Source organism: Eriocheir sinensis, chromosome 64, assembly GCF_024679095.1.
Source record: "Eriocheir sinensis breed Jianghai 21 chromosome 64, ASM2467909v1, whole genome shotgun sequence".
Classification (NCBI taxonomy): Eukaryota; Metazoa; Arthropoda; class Malacostraca; order Decapoda; family Varunidae; genus Eriocheir; species Eriocheir sinensis.
Window position 1 is genome coordinate 2,027,066 of NC_066572.1, and position 7,500 is coordinate 2,034,565.

General features: G+C 34.7%; 1 long non-coding RNA gene across 19 annotated transcripts in view; it reads right to left on the bottom strand.

The window, feature by feature from the left end:
- LOC126987214 (uncharacterized) overlaps positions 1 to 1,341 on the bottom strand; it is a 2,082-nt gene extending 741 nt beyond the window's left edge. For 2 of the 19 annotated variants that reach the window (XR_007740419.1, XR_007740432.1), the window contains exons 1-2: positions 292 to 1,341; positions 162 to 191 (exon numbers count right to left, since the gene is read on the bottom strand). This is a non-coding gene — a long non-coding RNA (uncharacterized LOC126987214). The other 17 variants (XR_007740427.1, XR_007740423.1, XR_007740422.1 and 14 more) reach the window with 17 other exon arrangements.
- Positions 1,342 to 7,500: the final 6,159 nt, after the last annotated feature.

Below are 7,500 nucleotides of genomic sequence, written 5' to 3' on the forward strand. Positions count from 1 at the left end.
CCTAACCTTATCTAACCTTACCTTACCTTACCTTACCTTACCTTACCTTACCTAACCTAACCTTACCTGACCTTACCTTACCTGACCTTACCTAACCTAACCTTACCTAACCTTACCTAACCTTACCTTACCTTACCTTACCTTACCTTACCTTACCTTACCTTACCTAACCTTACCTTACCTTACGTGACCTTACCTTGCCTTACCTGACCTTACCTAACCTAACCTTACCTTACCTGACCTTACCTAACCTAACCTTACCTTACCTGACCTTACCTAACCTTACCTTACCTTACCTAACCTTACCTTACCTGACCTTTTTCTTCATTTATTTTTCTTTTTTTTTCTCTTTTCTTTTCCTTTCTTTTTATCTCCGTTTTTTTTTTCCTCTCCTTTTTCCTTCCCTTCCCTTCTTCTTCCTTCCTTCCTTCTCTCCACTCTTTTTTTCCCTCCATTTTCTTTTCTTTCTCTCTCTCTCTCTGTTCCTTCTTAAAATTATGTTCTATTCTTTCCTTTCTTCATTTCTCTCTCTCTCTCTCTCTCTCTCTCTCTCTCTCTCTCTCTCTCTCTCTCTCTTTTCTTTATTTTCTTGATATTTTTCTTCCTTTTCATATTAATTTTCTTCCTTTTCTTTTTTTCTTTTCCGTTTTCTTCTTCCTCCTCCTCCTCCTCCTCCTCCTCCTCCTCCTCCTCCTCCTTCCCTTTCACTGGTGCCATGACAAAAATAAAGGTAAAAAAAACAGGTGTAGAGATAAGCTGCCATACTTTATTATTATTATTATTATTATTATTATTATTATTATTATTATTATTATTATTATTATTATTATTATTATTATTGCTATTATTGCTGTGTTCCCCTCTAAGTCATTTTCTTGTACGATATTCTTAACACGGAGGAAAGCTTTTGTTGTTTTTGTCATTGTTGTTATTATTATTATTATTATTATTATTATTATTATTATTATTATTATTATTATTATTATTATTATTATTATTATCATTTTATTCCTTCGTGTGATGCTAAGTCATTTTGTGCCTAAGGTAGATTTAAATAAGTGTTCTTTTAGCTTATAAGGTCACTACTACTACTACTACTACTACTACTACTACTACTACTACTACTACTACTACTACTACTACTACTACACGATTCTCCTCATTCTCCTCTTTCTAAACATATATAACATCGCCTACTTCCTATTTCCACCTACTACTACTACTACTACTACTTCTACTACAACTACTACTACTACTACTACTACTACTACTACTACTACTACTACGCGATTCTCCTCACTCTCCTCTTTCTAAACATATATAACATCGCCTACTTCCTATTTCCACCTACTTCTACTACTACTACTACTACTACTACTACTGTGATTGTTTTTCTGTTATTTTTTTGTATATTTTATTCGCTTTTTAGTTTCCATACACACACACAAGCTTTCTCATACATACATACATACATACATACACACATACATACATACATAAGATTATTTAAATGAAAGAAGTATTGTAATGAAAAACTGATTTACTACTACTACTACTACTACTACTACTACTACTACTACTATTGCTACCGCTATCGCTACTATTACTACTTAAGACAATGTAAATCCTTGTTTTCGTCAATGTGTATTTAATAAAAAAACACCCAATTATGAATGTGATTTTTATTAGTATTATTTTTACCATTATTTTTATTAATGAGAAAAAAGATGAATTAATGTTGATAAATTAGAATAAAAAGAGAAGATAAATAAAATGGGAATAAAGGAGATAATTGGAGAGAATAAGGACGAAGAGTAGATAATAATAATAATAAGGGAATAGACCAATAAGGGAGATAATGAAATAAAGGAAAAAAACAATAGAAAATCGGAATAAACGCGGAAACAAAAGATAAATAAACAAAAATGTGGAGGAAGAGAAAAAAAGATAATTAGCAAACACGAATAAAGATAGAGAGAGAAACAGAAATACAAAGATAGCAAGATAGAAAAATACGTTAATAAAAGATAAATGAAAACTAGAAATAAAATAAACAAAAACACAAATAACCAAATAAACAAGAATAAAGAAAGATAGAGAGAGAAACAGAAATACAAAGATAGCAAGATAGAAAAACACCAATTAAAAGATAAATGAAAACCAGAAGTAAAATAAACAAAAGATAAAAACACAAAAATAAGCAAATAAACAAAAATAAAGAAAGATAGAGAGAGAAACAGAAATACAAAGATAGCAAGATAGAAAAACACCAATAAAAGATAAATGAAAACCAAAAATAAAATAAACAAAAGATAAAAACACAAAAATAAGCAAATAAACAAGAATAAAGATAGAGAGAGAAACAGAAATACAAAGATAGCAAGATAGAAAAATACGTTAATAAAAGATAAATGAAAACTAGAAATAAAATAAACAAAAACACAAATAACCAAATAAACAAGAATAAAGAAAGATAGAGAGAGAAACAGAAATACAAAGATAGCAAGATAGAAAAACACCAATTAAAAGATAAATGAAAACCAGAAGTAAAATAAAAGATAAAAACAAAAATAAGCAAATAAACAAGAATAAAGATAATAAGATAATAAGCAAACAAGAATAAATAAAGATAGAGAGAGAAACAAATACAAAAATAGCAATATAGAAAAATACGTTATTAAAAGATAAATGAAAACCAAAAATAAAATAAACAAAAGATAAAAACACAAATAACCAAATAAGCAAGAATTAAGAAAGATAGAGAGAGAAACAGAAATACAAAGATAGCAAGATAGAAAAACACGTCAATTAAAAGATAAATGAAAACCAAAAATAAAATAAACAAAAGATAAAAACTAAAATAAGCAAATAAACAAGAATAAAGAAAGATAGAGAGAAAAACAGAAATACAAAGATAGCAAGATAGAAAAACACGTCAATTAAAAGATAAATGAAAACCAGAAATAAAATAAACAAAGATAAAAACACAAAAATAAGCAAATAAACAAGAATAAAGAAAGATAGAGAGAGAAACAAATACAAAAATAGCAATATAGAAAAATACGTTATTAAAAGATAAATGAAAACCAAAAATAAAATAAACAAAAGATAAAAACACAAAAATAAGCAAATAAACAAGAATAAAGAAAGATAGAGAGAAAAACAGAAATATCAAGATAGTAAGATAGAAAAGATACGTATATAAAAGATAAAAAATACAAATAAGAAACACAAATAAAACAAAAAAACAAAATAAATACATAGAAATAATACAATCAGACATAGACGAAATTAAACCCAAAATAGCCTAATTGAGTATTGCATCATATTAGGCTATCAAGAATTTCAACCTAATCACAAATAGCCTAAACTGACCCCTAAATACCTTAAAACTAATTATATGAGCCCTTTAGGACATACAGGTAAGTAATTAGGCTTTATAATTGGCATTGTTTACATTTTAGAAGTGCAAAGGCGAGAATCAACTGAGAGCCTATCGTCAACCTATTACAGTATGCCTTAAAATAATCAAATACGCTTCATCTAATGAAACCAAAGCTATTTATCCATTAATATTAACCTAGAGAATTGTAATAAAGCCAGTGTTATATTTTATTAAGGTCAGAAAGTGTTAAAATAGATTCTTTACTTGTCCACTTTTTCAACGGGGCGCAATAAAGGAACCAATCACCTTGCTTATGACAGCAGAGGGAGTCAAGGCCGCGGAGGGGAAGGTCACGCCGGTAGTTTTCCTTGTTTAGTGTGTTATTACAATTATGTTGACCTCCCTGGTGACCTCGAGTGGCGGAGAAGAGGTCAAGGCCGTCCTGGTGACCCTGAGAGCTGCGAGGAGGATGAGGTGAGTGTAAAAATGGTTTAAATAGAGAATTGGTTTGAAGGTTCAGTGTTCGGAGTGTGTGTGTTCGTGTGTGTGTGTGTTAATCATGCACTTTTTCTTATTTAAGGTTTATTATTATTTTACGAGTTGCCATGCTTTGGGATATGATAATTTAAGTAATTCTACGTAAAAAGTACTATAGGCATATTTATTTGGGGGTAATGTTGCGAGATATTTGAGTTTTTGAATGTGTTGAGTGCCGTGTGTTGCGGGGACGGCCGTGGAGATGCCAACACAAGTTCACGGGTTGACATGCTTCGGGATATGATAATTTATGTTATTCTACGTAAAAAGTACTATAGGCATATTTGTTTTGTGCTTGGTATTAAGAGAAATTTGAGTTTTTGAATGTGTTGAGTGTTGTGTGTTGCAGGGACGGCCGTGGAGATGCCAACACAAGTTCACGGGTTGACATGCTTCGGGGAGGGGGGGGGGGGGGGGCGTAGTCACTTCTACAAACCTACGATAATTGTAGTACTGCCACATATCCTACACATAGGTAGTCATGTTTCCTACACAAAAACAAGTCTCCAGCTTATTTCCTACACAAAAACAAGTCTCCAGCTTATTTCCTACACAAAAACAAGTCTCCAGCTTATTTCCTACACAAAAACAAGTCTCCAGCTTATTTCCTACACAAAAACAAGTCTCCAGCTTATTTCCTACACAAAAACAAGACTCAAAACAAGTCTCCAGCTTATTGCCTACAAAAACAAGTCTCTAGCTTATTTCCTACACAAAAACAAGTCTCTAGCTTATTTCCTACACAAAAACAAGTCTCCAGCTTATTTCCTACACAAAAACAAGTCTCCAGCTTATTTCCTACACAAAAACAAGTCTCTAGCTTATTTCCTACACAAAAACAAGTCTCCAGCTTATTTCCTACACAAAAACAAGTCTCCAGCTTATTGCCTACACAAAAACAAGTCTCCAGCTTATTTCCTACACAAAAACAAGTCTCCAGCTTATTCCCTACACAAAAACAAGTCTCCAGCTTATATCCTACACAAAAACAAGTCTCCAGCTTATTTCCTACACAAAAACAAGTCTCCAGCTTATTTCCTACACAAAAACAAGTCTCCAGCTTATTCCCTACACAAAAACAAGTCTCCAGCTTATTTCCTACACAAAAACAAGTCTCCAGCTTATTTCCTACACTAAAACAAGTCTCCAGCTTATTTCCTACACAAAAACAAGTCTCCAGCTTATTTCCTACACAAAAACAAGTCTCCAGCTTATTCCCTACACAAAAACAAGTCTCCAGCTTATTTCCTACACAAAAACAAGTCTCCAGCTTATTCCCTACACAAAAACAAGTCTCCAGCTTATTCCCTACACAAAAACAAGTCTCCAGCTTATTTCCTACACAAAAACAAGTCTCCAGCTTATTCCCTACACAAAAACAAGTCTCCAGCTTATTCCCTACACAAAAACAAGTCTCCAGCTTATTCCCTACACAAAAACAAGTCTCCAGCTTATTCCCTACACAAAAACAAGTCTCCAGCTTATTTCCTACACAAAAACACGTCTCACGCTTATTTCCAAGTCTCCAGCTTATTTCCTACACAAAACAAGTCTCCAGCTTATTTCCTACACAAAACAAGTCTCCAGCTTATTTCCTACACAAAACAAGTCTCCAGCTTATTTCCTACACAAAACAAGTCTCCAGCTTATTTCCTACAAAAACAAGCCTCCAGCTTATTCCCTACACAAAAACAAGTCTCCAGCTTATTCCCTACACAAAAACAAGTCTCCAGCTTATTCCCTACACAAAAACAAGTCTCCAGCTTATTTCCTACACAAAAAATGAGTTCCCTACACGGCACATCTACAAATTTAGCATTTTTCGAGTAGTGGCATATTTCCTACAGAGATGCAGCATATCTCCTGCACACACTAATCTGTTCTGTCACATTTCCTACACTGTGGAGGCGAACCCCCCTAGTGGGGCGCCTCTGTACTCAATACACTCCTGACGACCTTGACCACTCAACAAGTGCTTAGCTTGTTACACGTCCGTTCTGTGCAGTATTGTTCACATTCAGACATGAGTCGAGTTTAGTCTCGAACCAGCAGTATTTGTTTCTACAAGTGCTTAGCTTGTTACACGTCCGTTCTGCGCAGTATCGTTCACATTCAGACGGGTCGAGTATAATAGATGATAACAGCCCTGCAATATGTCCCACTCGTCGTACTGCAGTTCATGGCAGGCTTGAAGTTTTCATTTAAAAAGTTTGTTTTAGTGAAAAATAAAAATATGACTATAACTGTAGGAGTTACGACGGATGCGCCATACTGCCGCAGCTCCTAGACTTAGGCAGTCATATTTCCTACACACAAAAAAGTGTAGCGTCACATTTCCTACACCTACTGTGTGTAGGAGATATGCTGTATCCCTGTAGGAAGTATGTCACTACTTTAAAAACGGCTAAATTCGTAGATGTGTCCTGTAGGAAATGTGGCGTAGGAAATGTGGCGCAGCCCCGCTTCGGGATATGATAATTTATGTCATTCTAAGCTAAAACGTATTCTAGACACATTTGTTTTGGGCTTGTTATTAAGAGAAATTTGAGTTTTTGAATGTGTTGAGTGTTGTGTGTTGCGGGGACGGCCGTGGAGATGCCAACACAAGTTCACGGGTTGACATGCTTCGGGAAATGATAATTTAAGTCATTCTACGTAAAAAAAAGTACTCTAGACACATTTGTTTTGGGTTTTGTATAGCGAGAAATTGAGTTTTTGTTAATGTGATGTCACTGTTGCGTGTTGTGTGTTGCGGGGACCGTCGTGTTGGTGGCAGCAAGGCGGGGCGGGTCAGTTAACCTGTAGATTTTGTAAACACTAGAGATATGTGTTACTCCTAATGCCACCCCGCCACCTCCATAGACCTTTCCACCGCCCCAGGTTGTCAGTGCCGCCCACTTTGAGAATCCCTGCTCGAGAGGTTTAGTCACTTGAGTTGTACAATTTAAGGCGGCTTGGCAACTCGCAACAGCCCCCCCCCCCCCCACACACACACACACACTCACCTGACAGTCAGCTGATGCCGCCCCGGGGACATTTAAACTTTATACAGGGTACATTGGTGACTCGTGGGGCGCCTTTATTGAAATGTGTGTTTTAAGATAGAGCACACACACACACACACACACACACACACACACACACACACATACGTAAGTAAAATAAAAAAAATTGTATTGAAGGCTATGATATATTTGATTAAGGCAAAAAGGAGTTAACTTAGATTCTGTATTTGATCACTTTTTCAACGGGGCGCCATAAGGGAAGAAACCACCCCATTATGACAGCAGACGAACACACACACACACACACACACACACACACACACACACACACACACACACACACACACACACACACACACACACAGGTAAAAAAAAAAGTAATTAAAACCACCTGAATTACTATCAACATCAAATTTTATTTATCATTAAGTACAAGGACGATCACGTATCATCATCAGCATCATCAGCTTCTTCGTCATCATCATCGTCGTCATCATCATTATAATAACCGTAATAATAATAATAATAATAATAGTAATAATAATAATAATAGTAATAATAATGATAGGGAAC